Source organism: Procambarus clarkii, chromosome 10 (genome assembly GCF_040958095.1).
Source record: "Procambarus clarkii isolate CNS0578487 chromosome 10, FALCON_Pclarkii_2.0, whole genome shotgun sequence".
Classification (NCBI taxonomy): Eukaryota; Metazoa; Arthropoda; class Malacostraca; order Decapoda; family Cambaridae; genus Procambarus; species Procambarus clarkii.
Window position 1 is genome coordinate 49,424,529 of NC_091159.1, and position 19,015 is coordinate 49,443,543.

Consider the following 19,015-nt stretch of genomic DNA (forward strand, 5'->3'; position numbering starts at 1 on the left):
CATTTCTTTCGAGGAATTACATATGCAATGGCGCTCGAGTTACACAGATACTGGCGCTCAAGTTGCAGAGACACTGGCGCTCAAGTTCCATAGACACTGGCACTCAAGTTGTATATGTATTGATACACAAGGGCTTCAGCTCCCTGGACCTGACGATGGGGCGGAGATTAAATTGATCGATCAAATGGGCCCCACTATAGTCACATCTGTAGTCACTTTACCTTGAGGTGTTTTCGGGGTTTAGCGTCCCCGCGGCCCAGTCGTCGACCAGGCTTCCTGGTTGCTGGACTGGTCGACCAGGATGTTGGACGCGGCTGCTCCTAGCCTGACGTATGAGTCACAGCCTCGTTGATCAGATATCCTTTGGAGGTGTTTGTCAAGTTCTCTTTTGAACACTGTGAGGGGTCGGCCCGTTATGCCTCTTGTGTGTAGTGGAAGCGTGTTGAACAGTCTCGGACCTCTGATGTTGATAGAGTTCTCTCTCAGGGCACCTGTTGCACCTCTGCTCTTCAACGGGGGTATTCTGCACATCCTGCCATGTCTTCTGGTCTCATATGCTGTTATTTCTGTGTGCAGGTTTGGGACCAGCCCCTCTAATATTTTCCACGTGTAAATTATTATGTATCTCTCCCGCCTGCGCTCAAGAGAATACAGATTTAGGCTCTGTAGTCGGTCCCAATAGTTTAGATGTGAGGTCACACCTCACCTTGTCACACCCTTTGTTACACACCTTGTCACACCCTGTTTTGAGCGCACTTCTCTTAACCGTAATACTCTTTCAAAAAATAAAGAATATTTGTGTTACTGAAGTTGTAATGCACTTTTCCTGCTCTTGACACGGTTGCGTCTGCCCGTTCAAAACTTGTCTTGTGAAGTCTTAGGCAAGAGAAAACCTTAGTGGCCGAGGGCCGAGGGCCGAGGGCGGCAGGCAGGAAAGCAGGAGGTGGGATCTAGCTCTTGAGCTCCGCCTCCTAGCTGTTTGTAGACTAGCTCTCTCTCTCTCTCCTCTCTTCTCTCTCATCTTCTCTCTCTCTCTCTCTCTCTCTCTCTCTCTCTCTCTCTCTCTCTCTCTCTCTCTCTCTCTCTCTCTCTCTCTCTCTCTCTCTCTCTCTCTCTCTCTTTCTCTGTGCTATATAGTCGTATATATTGGCGCTTTCTCCTGATAGTTCCCCTCCCTTCTCTCTCTCTCTTTCCTCTCTCCTGTCTCCTCTCTCTCTCTCTCTCTCTCTCTCTCTCTCTCTCTCTCTCTCTCTCTCTCTCTCTCTCTCTCTCTCTCTCTCTCTCTCTCTCTCTCTCTCTCGCTCCATGGCTTCGTACAGATATAGAATATATGTATTAAAGCGAGTGAGTCATTTACTTAACCCTTGTCTGGTGGATACGAGAGACTAATGTTTCACTGTAATATTCACTGTTGAAGCCGGAGGTGACTGTGGCTTCCGCTAATTCTTTGTGCAATTTGTTCGAATGTATAAAAATACTTTTTCACGTCAGAATAATACAGTCTTCCCAACCTTCTCTCTCTCTCTCCCTTGCTGTATTATGGCGGCCTTGTCTTAGGCCTCGTACTTCAACCCGTTCTCTCGCTAGTACGTCTCATTCCGAACGTTATGACCACCTACGAACCAATTACAATGTACAGTACTTTGAAAAACAGCGGAAAAGTAGGTTTTCTACGCATCGGTGGGTTGGGTTAGGTGGGTGACTTGGGTTCGTACGTGTCTGGTCAGGTTAGGTTAGCACTTTGTATGTTGTGGCCCATGAAGAGGCTGGGTAAGTACATGACGGTATTGTGATATCACTGAGACACTGTCAGGTGTGATATCACTGAGACACTCTGTCAGGTGTGATATCACTGAGACACTCTGTCAGGTGTGACGGGCACGACTTGCCCTGTCTACGTGTAAGAGGTCCTCGTGACGGAGATCAGTGTCTCCAAGCACACTTTCAATTTCTGCTTAGCGAGATACGAGGCGACTAGTGGCCGAGGCTGTGTGAGGGAGAGGACAGCAGGGCCAGTCGACCAGTCGAAGTCACGGTCGGAATAGCGTTTGGACGCTGTTAAACACACATGGACGATTAGGTATAGCGTCTCCCGGAAAACTCTTGATTCCGAAATATATCGACCAGAAACCTTTTGGCAGAGAGGCTGTCGACCCAAGACCATCTCCCGACCAGAGAATCTGTCGACCTGAGGATGCTTCGGAGGGTCCTTCCGATCAGAGGATTTGCCGCCAAGAGATTCTAGCTCAAAGACCTGTCAAACTGGAAGACCTGTAGATCGTCGACTCCCAGGAGGCTGAGACTTGACCCCGGGAACTTCCATGTCTTGAAGAGAGAAGGAGAGGGAGTGAGGATGGGGGATAGAGAAGGATTGGAGGGGAAGGAGAGGGCGAAGAGGACAGGCGGAAGAGGACGCGAAGGACAGACAGGAGAGAGTGCTAATGATGGCCCTGGCCAGGCTGGAGCCAAGGGGCCAAGATATGATGGCCAGGAGAGAGTGGTGCTCTTCCGAGGCTTTTATAACCTGGGGTGAATAGACGCAATTGAGGATTTTACTCTTGTATTTTGTTCTAGTTTTTCTTCTGATAGTGGAGCAGGAGCTCATTAGGGAAGATTGGATCGTTTACCCCTCACTCTCTCTCTTTCTCCTCCTCCTCCTGTCGGTATGTGTCCTGTCTGTGTGTGTGTGTCCTGTCTGTGTGTGTGTGTCCTGTCTGTGTGTGTGTGTCCTGTCTGTGTCTGTGTGTGTGTCCTGTCTGTCTGTGTGTGTCCTGTCTGTGTGTGTGTGTCCTGTCTGTGTGTGTGTGTCCTGTCTGTGTGTGTGTGTCCTGTCTGTGTGTGTGTGTGTCCTGTCTGTGTGTGTGTGTCCTGTCTGTGTCTGTGTGTGTGTCCTGTCTGTCTGTGTGTGTCCTGTCTGTGTGTGTGTGTCCTGTCTGTGTGTGTGTGTCCTGTCTGTGTGTGTGTGTCCTGTCTGTGTGTGTGTGTGTCCTGTCTGTGTGTGTGTGTCCTGTCTGTGTGTGTGTGTCCTGTCTGTGTGTGTGTGTGTCCTGTCTGTGTGTGTGTGTCCTGTCTGTGTGTGTGTGTCCTGTCTGTGTGTGTGTGTGTCCTGTCTGTGTGTGTGTGTCCTGTCTGTGTGTGTGTGTCCTGTCTGTGTGTGTGTGTGTCCTGTCTGTGTGTGTGTGTCCTGTCTGTGTGTGTGTGTCCTGTCTGTGTGTGTGTGTCCTGTCTGTGTGTGTGTGTGTGTCCTGTCTGTGTGTGTGTGTCCTGTCTGTGTCTGTGTGTGTGTCCTGTCTGTCTGTGTGTGTCCTGTCTGTGTGTGTGTGTCCTGTCTGTGTGTGTGTGTCCTGTCTGTGTGTGTGTGTCCTGTCTGTGTGTGTGTGTGTCCTGTCTGTGTGTGTGTGTCCTGTCTGTGTCTGTGTGTGTGTCCTGTCTGTGTGTGTGTGTCCTGTCTGTGTGTGTGTGTGTCCTGTCTGTGTGTGTGTGTCCTGTCTGTGTGTGTGTGTCCTGGCTGTGTGTGTGTGTGTCCTGTCTGTGTGTGTGTGTCCTGTCTGTGTGTGTGTGTCCTGTCTGTGTGTGTGTGTGTCCTGTCTGTGTGTGTGTGTCCTGTCTGTGTGTGTGTGTCCTGTCTGTGTGTGTGTGTGTCCTGTCTGTGTGTGTGTGTCCTGTCTGTGTGTGTGTGTCCTGTCTGTGTGTGTGTGTCCTGTCTGTGTGTGTGTGTGTCCTGTCTGTGTGTGTGTGTCCTGTCTGTGTCTGTGTGTGTGTCCTGTCTGTCTGTGTGTGTCCTGTCTGTGTGTGTGTGTCCTGTCTGTGTGTGTGTGTCCTGTCTGTGTGTGTGTGTCCTGTCTGTGTGTGTGTGTGTCCTGTCTGTGTGTGTGTGTCCTGTCTGTGTCTGTGTGTGTGTCCTGTCTGTCTGTGTGTGTCCTGTCTGTGTGTGTGTCCTGTCTGTGTGTGTGTGTGTCCTGTCTGTGTTTGTGTGTGTGTGTCCTGTCTGTGTGTGTGTGTCCTGTCTGTGTGTGTGTGTGCCCTGTCTGTGTGTGTGTGTCCTGTCTGTGTGTGTGTGTCCTGTCTGTGTGTGTGTGTGTGTCCTGTCTGTGTGTGTGTGTGTGTGTCCTGTCTATGTGTGTGTGTCCTGTCTGTGTCTGTGTGTGTCCTGTCTGTGTGTGTGTGTCCTGTCTGTGTGTGTGTGTGTGTGTCCTGTGTGTGTGTGTGTGTGTCCTGTCTGTGTGTGTGTGTGTCCTGTCTGTGTGTGTGTGTGTGTCCTGTCTGTGTGTGTGTGTGTCCTGTCTGTCTGTGTGTGTGTGTCCTGTCTGTATGTGTGTGTCCTGTCTGTGTGTGTGTGTGTGTCCTGTCTGTGGGTGTGTGTCCTGTCTGTGTCTGTGTGTGTGTCCTGTCTGTGTGTGTGCGTGTGTCCTGTCTGTGTGTGTGTGTGTGTGTCCTGTCTGTGTGTGTGTGTGTGTGTCCTGTCTGTGTGTGTGTGTCCTGTCTGTGTGTGTGTGTCCTGTCTGTGTGTGTGTGTGTGTCCTGTCTGTGTCCCTCTGTCATTGTCGCCCCCTTTGTTTGTCTGTGCGAGTCCGTGTGTACTCACCTAGTTGTACTCACCTAGTTGTGTTTGCGGGGGTTGAGCTCTGGCTCTTTGGTCCCGCCTCTCAACCGTCAATCAACAGGTGTACAGATTCCTGAGCCTATCGGGCTCTGTCATATCTACACTTGAAACTGTGTATGGAGTCAGCCTCCACCACATCACCCCCTAATGCATTCCATTTGTCAACCACTCTGACACTAAAAAAGTTCTTTCTAATATCTCTGTGGCTCATTTGGGCACTCAGTTTCCACCTGTGTCCCCTTGTGCGTGTTCCCCTTGTGTTAAATAGACTGTCTTTATCTACCCTATCAATCCCCTTCAGAATCTTGAATGTGGTGATCATGTCCCCCCTAACTCTTCTGTCTTCCAGCGAAGTGAGGTTTAATTCCCGTAGTCTCTCCTCGTAGCTCATACCTCTCAGCTCGGGTACTAGTCTGGTGGCAAACCTTTGAACCTTTTCCAGTTTAGTCTTATCCTTGACTAGATATGGACTCCATGCTGGGGCTGCATACTCCAGGATTGGCCTGACATATGTGGTATACAAAGTTCTGAATGATTCTTTACACAAGTTTCTGAATGCCGTTCGTATGTTGGCCAGCCTGGCATATGCCGCTGATGTTATCCGCTTGATATGTGCTGCAGGAGACAGGTCTGGCGTGATATCAACCCCCAAGTCTTTTTCCTTCTCTGACTCCTGAAGAATTTCCTCTCCCAGATGATACCTTGTATCTGGCCTCCTGCTCCCTACACCTATCTTCATTACATTACATTTGGTTGGGTTAAACTCTAACAACCATTTGTTCGACCATTCCTTCAGCTTGTCTAGGTCTTCTTGAAGCCTCAAACAGTCCTCTTCTGTTTTAATCCTTCTCATAATTTTAGCATCGTCCGCAAACATTGAGAGAAATGAATCGATACCCTCCGGGAGATCATTTACATATATCAGAAACAAGATAGGACCGAGTACAGAGCCCTGTGGGACTCCACTGGTGACTTCACGCCAATCGGAGGTCTCGCCCCTCACCGTAACTCTCTGCTTCCTATTGCTTAGATACTCCCTTATCCACTGGAGCACCTTACCAGCTACACCTGCCTGTCTCTCCAGCTTATGTACCAGCCTCTTATGCGGTACTGTGTCAAAGGCTTTCCGACAATCCAAGAAAATGCAGTCCGCCCAGCCCTCTCTTTCTTGCTTAATCTGTGTCACCTGATCGTAGAATTCTATCAAGCCTGTAAGGCAAGATTTACCCTCCCTGAATCCATGTTGGCGATTTGTCACGAAGTCCCTTCTCTCCAGATGTGTTACCAGGTTTTTTCTCACGATCTTCTCCATCACCTTGCATGGTATACAAGTCAAGGACACTGGCCTGTAGTTCAGTGCCTCTTGTCTGTCGCCCTTTTTGTATATTGGGACCACATTCGCCGTCTTCCATATTTCTGGTAGGTCTCCCGTCTCTAGTGATTTACTATACACTATGGAGAGTGGCAAGCAAAGTGCCTCTGCACACTCTTTCAGTACCCATGGTGAGATCCCATCTGGACCAACCGCCTTTCTAACATCCAGATCCAGCAGGTGTCTCTTAACCTCCTCTCTCGTAATTTCGAACTCCTCCAAGGCCGCCTGGTTTACCTCCCTTTCTCCTAGCACAGTGACCTCACCCTGTTCTATTGTGAAGACCTCCTGGAACCTCTTGTTGAGTTCCTCACACACCTCTCTGTCATTCTCTGTATACCTGTCCTCGCCTGTTCTAAGTTTCAATACCTGTTCTTTCACTGTTGTTTTCCTTCTGATGTGACTGTGGAGTAGCTTTGGTTCGGTCTTGGCTTTGTTTGCTATATCATTTTCAAAAATTTTCTCTGCTTCTCTTCTCACCCTGACGTACTCATTCCTGGTTCTCTGGTATCTCTCCCTGCTTTCTGGTGTTCTGTTATTCCGGAAGTTCCTCCACGCCTTCTTGTTCAGTTTCTTCGCTTCCATACATGCCCTATTATACCATGGATTCTTTTGTTGCTTCTCGGATTTTTCCCTATGGGCCGGGATGAACCTGTTTACTGCCTCCTGACACTTTTGGGTAACATAGTCCATCATACCCTGTACAGACTTGTCTCTGAGGTCTGTGTCCCAAGGTATTTCACTTAGGAAACTTCTCATCTGTTCATAATTCCCCTTTCGGTATGCCAGCCTTTTGATTCCTAGTTCTTTTTGGGGGGAGATAAGTCCTAGCTCTACCAGGTACTCAAAGTTCAATACACTGTGGTCACTCATTCCCAAGGGCGCTTCCATCTTAACTTCCCTTATATCCCATTCATTTAGGGTAAATATCAAATCAAGCATTGCTGGTTCATCTTCTCCTCTCATTCTTGTTGGCTCTTTGGTATGCTGGCTTAGAAAGTTTCTTGTTGCCACGTCCAGCAGCTTAGCTCTCCATGTTTCTGGTCCTCCATGCGGGTCTCTGTTCTTCCAATCTATCTTCCCATGGTTGAAGTCTCCCATAATTAGTAGTCCAGATCCATTCCTGCTAGCAACAGAAGCTGCTCTTTCTATTATGTTAATGGTGGCCATGTTGTTTCTATCATATTCCTGTCTAGGTCTTCTGTCATTTGGTGGTGGATTATATATGACTGCGACTATAATTTTTTTCCCTCCATTTGTTACAGTACCTGCTATGTAGTCACTGAAACCTTCACAGCCCTGAATATCCATCTCCTCAAAATCCCAGCCTTTTCTTACCAGCAGAGCTACATCTGTGTGTAAGTGTGTGTGTGTGTGTACTCACCTAGTTGTGTTTGCGGGGGTTGAGCTCTGGCTCTTTGATCCCGCCTCTCAACCGTCAATCAACAGGTGTACAGGTTCCTGAGCCTATCGGGCTCTATCATATCTACACTTGAAACTGTGTATGGAGTCAGCCTCCACCACATCACTTCCTAATGCATTCCATTTGTCAACCACTCTGACACTAAAAAAGGTCTTTCTAATATGTCTGTGGCTCATTTGGGCACTCAGTTTCCACCTGTGTCCCCTTGTGCGTGTGCCTCTTGTGTTAAGTAGCCTGTCTTTATCTACCCTATCAATTCGTTTGAGAATCTTGAATGTGGTGATCATGTCCCCTCTAACTCTTCTGTCTTCCAGCGACGTGAGGTTTAATTCCCGTAGTCTCTCCTCGTAGCTCATACCTCTCAGCTCGGGCACTAGTCTGGTGGCAAACCTTTGAACCTTTTCCAATTTAGTCTTATCCTTGACTAAATATGGACTCCATGCTGGGGCTGCATACTCCAGGATTGGTCTGACATATGTGGTATACAAAGTTCTGAATGATTCCATACACAAGTTTCTAAAAGCCATTCTTAAGTTGGCCAGCCTGGCATATGCCGCTGATGTTATCCTCTTGACATAGGCTTCAGGGGACAGGTCTGGCGTGCTATCAACCACCAAGTCTTTCCCTTTCTCTGACTTGAAGAATTTCCTCTCCCAGATGATACCTTGTATCTGGCCTCCTGCTCCCTACACCTATCTTCATAACATTACATTTGCTTGGGTTAAACTCTAACAACCATTTGTTCAACCATTCCTTCAGTTTGTCCAGGTCTTCTTGAAGCCTCAAGCTATCCTCCTCTGACTTAATCCTTCTCATAATTTTGGCATCGTCAGCAAACATTGAGAGAAATGAGTCTATACCCTCCGGGAGATCATTTACATATATCAGAAACAAGATAGGACCGAGTACAGAGCCCTGTGGGACTCCACTGGTGACTTTACGCCATTCGCAGGTCTCACCCCTCACCGTAACTCTCTGCTTCCTATTGCTTAGGTACTCCCTTATCCACTGGAGCATCTTACCAGCTACACCTGCCTGTCTCTCCAGCTTATGTACCAGCCTCTTATGCGGTACTGTGTCAAAGGCTTTCCGACAGTCCAAAAAAATGCAGTCCGCCCATCCCTCTCTTTCTTGCTTAATCTTTGTCACCTGGTCGTAGAATTCTATCAAGCCAGTAAGGCAAGATTTACCCTCCCTGAACCCATGTTGATGGGTTGTCACGAAGTCCCTTCTCTCCAGATGTGCTACCAGGTTTTTTCTCACAATCTTCTCCATCACCTTGCATGGTATACAAGTCAAGGACACTGGCCTGTAGTTCAGTGCCTCTTGTCTGTCGCCCTTTTTGTATATTGGGACCACATTCGCCGTCTTCCATATTTCTGGTAGGTCTCCCGTCTCCAGTGACTTACTATACACTATGGAGAGTGGCAAGCAAAGTGCCTCTGCACACTCTTTCAATACCCAAAAATGTTTATATATGCGTTTGCGTGCGTGCGCGCGCCCTTGGGTTACACAACATCTGTCAGCGAACTAAAATGTAGAAGCCAATTATAAACGTGTAGGACAGAGGATGATCTTTATATTAAGCAAGATGTAGATGAGTTTATACAGCTCCTTGAAGCATCCAGTCACTACAACTCGAGGAGAATAACCCAATAGAGAATTGTTGAGGAGTTTGTATCTCTCTCTGGGTGACACTTAATGTTATGTAACGTCTGTATAGTTACGTAGGTCGTAGGTATTCTGTCCTGTGTGTGTGTGTTCTCTGCTTGCACATATGTGACTGAAATGCACATATTGTGACGGGTGTTTGTCACTTGAGAGTTGCGGTTTGATAATTATGGGTTATGGAGTACCTAAGGCTTTGTCACTGTCGTGTCATATGTGTGGGGCTCGGATGTTGAGTCACATGTGTGGGGCTCAGGTGTGGAGCCACGGTGGCTGTGACGGACTGGTGTGTGAGAACTTGTGCTCAAGATCCCGTCACACAACCTTGACGACGTGTCATACACTCGTGATGGATAAAGTTGTAGGTAAACACAACACAAATATTATTATTATAGTCTAGGTTAAGAGAGTAATTGACTTGAGAATGGTCCAGGACGGACCGAAACGTCGTCATCCCTGGTCGAGGACCGGGCCGCGGGGACACTAAAGCCCCGAAATCATCTCAAGATAACCTCAAGAATCCCTTCACCTTCTAGTGTGTGGTCTGGTCCCAGAGTAGTGTGGTCCCCGAGTAGTGTGGTCCCAGAGTAGTGTGGTCCCAGAGTAGTGTGGTCCCCGAGTAGTGTGGTCCCAGAGTAGTGTGGTCCCAGAGTAGTGTGGTCCCCGAGTAGTGTGGTCCCAGAGTAGTGTGGTCCCCGAGTAGTGTGGTCCCAGAGTAGTGTGGTCCCAGAGTAGTGTGGTCCCAGAGTAGTGTGGTCCCAGAGTAGTGTGGTCCCAGAGTAGTGTGGTCCCAGAGTAGTGTGGTCCCAGAGTAGTGTGGTCCCAGAGTAGTGTGGTCCCAGAGTAGTGTGGTCCCCGAGTAGTGTGGTCCCAGAGTAGTGTGGTCCCAGAGTAGTGTGGTCCCAGAGTAGTGTGGTCCCAGAGTAGTGTGGTCCCAGAGTAGTGTGGTCCCAGAGTAGTGTGGTCCCAGAGTAGTGTGGTCCCCGAGTAGTGTGGTCCCAGAGTAGTGTGGTCCCAGAGTAGTGTGGTCCCAGAGTAGTGTGGTCCCAGAGTAGTGTGGTCCCAGAGTAGTGTGGTCCCAGAGTAGTGTGGTCCCAGAGTAGTGTGGTCCCAGAGTAGTGTGGTCCCAGAGTAGTGTGGTCCCAGAGTAGTGTGGTCCCAGAGTAGTGTGGTCCCCGAGTAGTGTGGTCCCAGAGTAGTGTGGTCCCAGAGTAGTGTGGTCCCAGAGTAGTGTGGTCCCAGAGTAGTGTGGTCCCAGAGTAGTGTGGTCCCCGAGTAGTGTGGTCCCAGTGTAGTGTGGTCCCAGAGTAGTGTGGGCAGCAGGTGTGGGGGGCTGTGTTACCCACAGCAGGTGTGGGGGGCTGTGTTACCCACAGCAGGTGTGGGACAGGGGGCGCTGTAGTCGTCTGTGTCCACACCTCTCTCACATAGTCTATATTTCTGTCTATATAATCCTTAAATACATAAAAAAAATCCTGTTTTTTTTGTGTATATCCCTTGTTACTAAGATTATCTAGTGGAATGCACTAGATTATGGCCTTGGTTCGAGTAGAGATTAGTGATCATCTGGGAGAGTTGGACATTAACCTCTGGGTTACAATGACGTGAGAGGCGTACTGTTGGATCAAGCGAGCTGTTGTTGTTAGCAGTCGACGCCTGCTGCCCAGTTCTCCGGAGCACTCAAGGTATGGAACTGACACATACTTTCCAACAAGTGTATGATTGTGAAAATACGAGACACACACACTTAACACCGTCATACTTGACAGTGTTAAGTGTGTCACTTAACACCGTGTGTGTATGTTAAGTACATACATAAGTCAGCTGTTGGATACAAGGGAGCCGGTCGGCCGAGCGGACAGCACGCGGGACTTGTGATCCTGTGGTCCTGGGTTCGATCCCAGGCGCCGGCAAGAAACAATGGGCAGAGTTTCTTTCACCCTATGCCCGTTACCTAGCAGTAAAATAGGTACCTGGGTGTTAGTCAGCTGTCACGGGCTGCTTCCTAGGGGTAGAGGCCTGGTCGAGGACCGGGCCGCGGGGACACTAAAAGCCCCGAAATCATCTCAAGATAACTTCAAGAAAGGGTGCTGAACAAAGTCAGTAATATGTGCCTCGATCCTGTTAATTCTTAGAGGTTGTGTTGCTGAGTTGCAGTGTTCCGTGATGTTACCTTGAGGTTACCTTGAGGAGCTTCCGGGGCTTAGCGTCCCCGCGGCCCGGTCGTCGACCAGGCCTCCTGGTTGCCGGACTGATCAACCAGGCTGTTGGACGCGGCTGCTCGCAGCCTGACGTATGTTGCTGGCAGGTGTTCCCTGAAGCCGCTACCTGCTGACTCTAAGATGTGTCCGGGGGAAGGATGTGGTGAATGTGGTCTCCAGAGGGACCAGCCCCCCCCCCCCTACACGACAGGTGTGGGCTGGGGGGGGAGGTGTGGGCTGGGGGGGGGGGAGGGGGGTCTAATATTTAGGGCCCTCGTCTACAGTCCCGTCACGAAGGGAGGACCCTGGCTGCCTGCCTCTTATCCCCAACTGTGTGTCTAACACCCTACTTACAACCACCCAGACACTGTGTGTGTGTGTGTGTGTGTGTGTGTGTGTGTGTGTGTGTGTGTGTGTGTGTGTGTGTGTGTGTGTGTGTGTGTGTACTCACCTAGTTGTACTCACCTAGTTGTGTTTGCGGGGGTTGAGCTCTGGCTCTTTGGTCCCGCCTCTCAACCGTCAATCAACAGGTGTACAGATTCCTGAGCCTATCGGGCTCTGTCATATCTACACTTGAAACTGTGTATGGAGTCAGCCTCCACCACATCACTTCCTAATGCATTCCATTTGTCAACCACTCTGACACTAAAAAAGTTCTTTCTAATATCTCTGTGGCTCATTTGGGCACTCAGTTTCCACCTGTGTCCCCTTGTGCGTGTTCCCCTTGTGTTAAATAGACTGTCTTTATCTACCCTATCAATCCCCTTCAGAATCTTGAATGTGGTGATCATGTCCCCCCTAACTCTTCTGTCTTCCAGCGAAGTGAGGTTTAATTCCCGTAGTCTCTCCTCGTAGCTCATACCTCTCAGCTCGGGTACTAGTCTGGTGGCAAACCTTTGAACCTTTTCCAGTTTAGTCTTATCCTTGACTAGATATGGACTCCATGCTGGGGCTGCATACTCCAGGATTGGCCTGACATATGTGGTATACAAAGTTCTGAATGATTCTTTACACAAGTTTCTGAATGCCCAGAACACACATTGTGTGTGTGTGTGTGTGTGCAGTGTGTGTGTCTGTGTGTGTGTGTGTGTGTGTGTGTGTGTGTGTGTGTGTGTGTGTGTGTGTGTGTGTGTGTGTGTGTATGTGTGTGTGTGTGTGTGTGTGTGCACTTACCTATCAGTACTTATCTGTTAGTGTCACTGGGAGGAGTGAGATCTAGCTCTTTATGCCCCGTCTGAAAGCCTTCTTGCACCATCATTTAACTACCCTAATGTTCGACTTCACTTATTTAAGTGTTCACCTAGTTGTGTTTTGTCGGAAAATCCGACACCATTTAATAATCATACAGATAATAGCTGTGTTGTATAAACAAGTTACCCATAGAAAACGTAACTTGTAGTGGAATTACCGTCTATAGAAAACGGGATATCATCACCACATACTATTATAATTCACCAGCTATTATGGTGGGAATTGTTCTTAAATACATTAGTCTTTGGACTTTACCATCATAAAAACATCTTATATAAGTTAACTTAATTATCAATATTAAAGTAGAGTAAATGTGACCCTTCTATCACTTTCTGACATGTGGACAATGTAAGCCAGGCGTGAGAGTGAGGAAGGAGGGCAGCCATTGTTGATACTAGACCAGAGGCTCACACAGGAGCAAATTCGGCTCCTGTTAATTTTACTTGGACGAAGTGTTATGGAAACTAAAAGTGTACCATTATCAACACGCTGTCTACAAATTCAAGTTAAGTGTCTATCCGAAACCCGTTTATCATTCATTTATGGCCATTAATGTCAGGATATAGGGTGACCCGGTTAGATCACGAAATCGCCTCAAACTAAAGGTAATTAAGCCAGGTCTTCAATGTTCCATGTACAGTTTTCTCTGATATACTTGTCATATATAGGATTCTGGCTTCACAGCTAGCGCACTTTTGACAGGTCAAGACGAGGAAGCAAGATTTGTGCACCAGTTACTGGGTGATATGGAAGCTACCTCAAAGAGGATAATTTGGTGTCTACACCCTAGTTATACCTGGTGGACTAACCTGCTGTACTATAAGATAAGGAACCTTTTCAATGTATGTAGTTACTGTAGTTTGATTGGCTGCATATATATTAATTTAATAACCCCCCCTAATGTGTAGAGGATCGATTTGTGAGATTAAGAGATTATTGCAGAAATACAGTCCACTTATCATTATACAAATTGCTATCGAAGTATATAAATTAACATAAATATAAATTCAATATAAATTCATATAAATTAAATAAATATAAATCTCACAGGTCGGTTCCCACATGTTTTGCGGGGGTTGAGCTTGCTCTCTCGGCCCGCCTCTCAATCAACTGTTTACTAACTTCTCTCTCTCTCTCTCTCTCTCTCTCTCTCTCTCTCTCTCTCTCTCTCTCTCTCTCTCTCTCTCTCTCTCTCTCTCTCTCTCTCTCTCTCTCTCTCTCTCTCTCTCTCTCTCTCCACACACACACACCAGGAAGCAGCCCATGACAGCTGACTAACTCCCAGGTACCTATTTACTGCTAGGTAACAGGGGGCATTCAGGGTGAAAGAAACTTTGCCCATTTGTTTCTGCCTGGTGCGGGAATCAAACCCGCGCCACAGAATTACGAGTCCTGCGCGCTATCCACCAGGCTACCAGGCTCCCCCATACAAGTATATTCCACTTGTTGACCAGCCGTAAAGGCTGCCAGTATTGCCTTACATTCCTTATTTATATTTCCAGCTTCGAATTATTTTCTCTTGTTCTACTTTCTTCCAATTTAAAGAGCCTGTCTTGGTCCACCTTGTATACCCCCGTCAGTATCTTGTATGTTGTGATCATATCCCCCCCTCAGTTTCTTTATTCTTTAAATATCCTGTTATATTTAGTATAGTCTGGGGCCTTCCCTTATTACTATCCACGGACAATGGGTATATTCTATACCTATATGGGGATATACTGTACCTATATGGGTATATGGGTATATACTATACCTATATGGGGATATGGGTATATTCTATACCTATATGGGGATATACTGTACCTATATGGGTATATACTATACCTATATGGGTATATACTATACCTATATGGGTATATACTATACCTATATGGGTATATGGGGATATACTGTACCTATATGGGGATATACTATACCTATATGGGGATATACTATACCTATATGGGGATATGGGTATATTCTATACCTATATGGGGATATACTGTACCTATATGGGTATATACTATACCTATATGGGTATATACTATACCTATATGGGGATATACTATACCTATATGGGGATATACTATACCTATATGGGTATATGGGGATATACTGTACCTATATGGGGATATACTATACCTATATGGGTATATGGGGATATACTATACCTATATGGGGATATACTATACCTATATGGGTATATGGGGATATACTGTACCTATATGGGGATATACTATACCTATATGGGTATATGGGGATATACTATACCTATATGGGGATATACTATACCTATATGGGTATATGGGGATATACTGTACCTATATGGGGATATACTATACCTATATGGGGATATACTATACCTATATGGGGATATACTATACCTATATGGGGATATACTATACCTATATGGGTATATGGGTATAGACTATGTCCTCACTTCTACCCAGGGATGCAGCACTCTGTGACAGCGGCCATAACACTGCCAGGTATTGCTGCCCGCCCGCACACACACACAGCAACCATATATACATACATATATACACACACATACATACATACGTACACTCCATACACAGTTTCAAGTGTAGATATGATAGAGCCCAATAGGCTCAGGAACTTGTACACCTGTTGATTGACAGTTGAGAGGCGGGACCAAAGAGCCAGAGCTCAACCCCCGCAAGTACAAATAGATGAGTACTATAACCTGGCGGCCAAACATATCTTTCTCAAGTGTTTTCAGAAGGTCTACGTTGTTGTATGAATGGTTGTGGAGTCTGTGTATGGCTGTATGTATGTATGTATGTATGTATGTATGTATGTATGTATGTATGTATGTATGTATGTATGTATGTATGTATGTATGTATGTATGTACTCACCTAGTTGTGCTTGCGGGAGTTGAGCTCTGGCTCTTTGGTTCCGCCTCTCAACCGTCAATCAACTGGTGTACAGATTCCTGAGTCTATTGGGCTCTATCATATCTACACTTGAAACTGTGTATGGAGTGTACGTATGTATGTATGTGTGTGTATATATGTATGTATATATGGTTGCTGTGTGTGTGTGCGGGCGGGCAGCAATACCTGGCAGTGTTATGGCCGCTGTCACAGAGTGCTGCAATGGGCGCCATTATCACCTCCAGTGTGAAGGAGGCGCTGGACGCCACCATGGTAGGTGGCTCCCTCTGTTGGCACCTCTCTTGTGGCTCCCTCTGTTGGTACCTCTCTTGTGGCTCCCTCTGTTGTGGCTCCCTCTGTTGTGGCTCCCTCTGTTGGCACCTCTCTTGTGGCTCCCTCTGTTGTGGCTCCCTCTGTTGTGGCTCCCTCTGTTGGCACCTCTCTTGTGGCTCCCTCTGTTGTGGTTCCCTCTGTTGTGGCTCCCTCTGTTGGCACCTCTCTTGTGGCTCCCTCTGTTGGCACCTCTCTTGTGGCTCCCTCTGTTGGTACCTCTCTTGTGGCTCCCTCTGTTGGTACCTCTCTTGTGGCTCCCTCTTTTGTGGCTCCCTCTGTTGTGGCTCCCTCTGTTGGTACCTCTCTTGTGGCTCCATCTGTTGGCACCTCTCTTGTGGCTCCCTCTGTTGGTACCTCTCTTGTGGCCCCCACTGTTGGTACCTCTCTTGTGGCTCCCACTGTTGGTTCCTGTTGTGGCTCCCACTGTTGGTACCTGTTGTGGCTCCCTCTGTTGCTACCTGTTGTGGCTCCCACTGTTTGTACCTCTCTTGTGGCTCCCACTGTTGGTACCTCTCTTGTGGCTCCCACTGTTGGTACCTCTCTTGTGGCTCCTACTGTTGTACCTGTTGTGGCTCCCACTGTTTGTACCTCTCTTGTGGCTCCCACTGTTGGTACCTCTCTTGTGGCTCCTACTGTTGTACCTGTTGTGGCTCCCACTGTTGGTACCTGTTGTGGCTCCCTCTGTTGGTACCTGTTGTGGCTCCCACTGTTGGTACCTCTCTTGTGGCTCCCACTGTTGGTACCTCTCTTGTGGCTTCTACTGTTGGTACCTGTTGTGGCTCCCACTGTTGGTACCTCTCTTGTGGCTCCTACTGTTTGTACCCCTCTTGTGGCTCCCACTGTTGGTACCTCTCTTGTGGCTCCCACTGTTGGCACCTCTCTTGTGGCTCCCACTGTTGGCACCTCTCTTGTGGCTCCCACTGTTGGTACCTCTCTTGTGGCTCCTACTGTTGGTACCTGTTGTGGCTCCCACTGTTGGTACCTCTCTTGTGGCTCCTACTGTTGGTACCTGTTGTGGCTCCCACTGTTGGTACCTCTCTTGTGGCTCCCACTGTTGGTACCTCTCTTGTGGCTCCCACTGTTGGTACCCCTCTTGTGGTTCCCACTGTTGGTACCTCTCTTGTGGCTCCCACTGTTTGTACCTCTCTTGTGGCTCCCACTGTTGGTACCTCTCTTGTGGCTCCCACTGTTGGTACCCCTCTTGTGGCTCCCACTGTTGGTACCTCTCTTGTGGCTCCCACTGTTGGTACCTCTCTTGTGGCTCCCACTGTTGGTACCTCTCTTGTGGCTCCCTCTGTTGGTACCCCTCTTGTGGCTCCCACTGTTGGTACCCCTCTTGTGGCTCCCACTGTTGGTACCCCTCTTGTGGCTCCCACTGTTGGTACCTCTCTTGTGGCTCCCACTGTTGGTACCTCTCTTGTGGCTCCCACTGTTGGTACCTCTCTTGTGGCTCCCTCTGTTGGTACCTCTCTTGTGGCTCCCACTGTTGGTACCTCTCTTGTGGCTCCCTCTGTTGGTACCTCTCTTGTGGCTCCCACTGTTTGTACCTTTTCCAGTTTATTGATGAGCTTCTTGAGATCTTGACACCATGCAACTGCTGCATATTCCTGTTTTGGTCTCACGAAGGTTATGAACAGTTTCGTCAGTATTTCACAATCAATATAATTAAAAGCAAGTCTGGAGTTGGAAAGCGACGCATCACGCTCCTCTCACAATGTTCTTTATGTGTTCCTCTGGCGATAACTTATTGTTCAAAATCACCCCCTCAGGTCTCGTTCTTTATTAGTGCTCTGTAATTCTTTTCCACATAATTTGTAAGTTGAACAAATAATATATATCATTTTGGGGCACTGGAGGCGACTTGAACCGGCGTTCTGGTTATTCCCAGACATCTCTCTGCTACATCACACATTTGTGATTTCTTTACTGCTACTACGTACTCACCTATTTGTACTCACCTATTTGTGCTTGCGGGGGTTGAGCTTTGGCTCTTTGGTCCCGCCTCTCAACTGTCAATCAACTGGTGTACAGGTTCCTGAGCCTACTGGGCTCTATCATATCTACATTTAAAACTGTGTATGGAGTCAGCCTCCACCACATCACTGCCTAATGCATTCCATCCGTTAACTACTCTGACACTGAAAAAGTTCCTTCTAACGTCTCTGTGGCTCATGTGGGTACTCAGTTTCCACCTGTGTCCCCTTGTTCGCGTCCCACCAGTGTTGAATAGTTTATCCTTGTTTACCCGGTCGATTCCTCTGAGGATTTTGTAGGTTGTGATCATGTCTCCCCTTACTCTTCTGTCTTCCAGTGTCGTAAGGTGCATTTCCCGCAGCCTTTCCTCGTAACTCATGCCTCTCAGTTCTGGGACTAGTCTAGTGGCATACCTTTGGACTTTTTCCAGCTTCGTCTTGTGCTTGACAAGGTACGGGCTCCATGCTGGGGCCGCATACTCCAGGATTGGTCTTACATATGTGGTGTACAAGATTCTGAATGATTCCTTACACAGGTTCCTGAACGCTGTTCTGATGTTAGCCAGCCTCGCATATGCCGCAGACGTTATTCTTTTTATGTGGGCTTCAGGAGACAGGTTTGGTGTGATATCAACTCCTAGATCTTTCTCTCTGTTCGTTTCTCTCTGTTTACGTGTGCGTGCTTGCGTGCGTGCGTGTGTGAATTCACCCAGTTGTATTCACCTACTAAGCGAATACACATACACACACACGCATATGTGTGTGTGTGTGTGTGTATTCACCTAGTTATGCTTGCGGGGGTTGAGCTCTGCTCTTTCGGCCCGCCTCTCAACTGTCAATCAATAAACTGTTGGTAACTACCAACTACCTAATTTTTTTCACACATTCCCCCAGGAAGCAGCCCATAACAGCGGGCCAAGATAACTTTTGTACCCCCTTTTCTCCGTGCCCGTACTCACTCGCAGCCTCTGAAGCCGTTAGACTCTTATGTTGGGAGAAGAGATCACGAGAACTGTTAAATAAGAGTGTCTGTACTATGGGGGATCTATTACAACATGGGTGTAGGGGCAGTAGGTAGCATTCAGAGTTATCAAATATGGGAGAACTAAAAGGCCCGGCCCCCAAAATAAACTATCCACAGTAATAATAACTTGCTACTAGACCATGTCAGACTAGAGGTTGATCCTAGCACTCCCACACAGGAAGAAGGGATACTCTGTTACTACCTACTTGTTTATTAACCCCTTAACATCCCCCCATATACACTCACACCAATAACAATAATAATAATTACTTTACCACACTATCTTACG

At 47.7% G+C, this 19,015-nt stretch overlaps 1 protein-coding gene across 1 annotated transcript in view; it reads left to right on the forward strand.

Moving 5' to 3' along the window:
* Nucleotides 1–19,015, forward strand: part of LOC138363359 (pneumococcal serine-rich repeat protein-like) — a 110,031-nt gene that overhangs the window by 45,851 nt on the left and 45,165 nt on the right. The gene's annotated exons all lie outside the window — the stretch shown is intronic.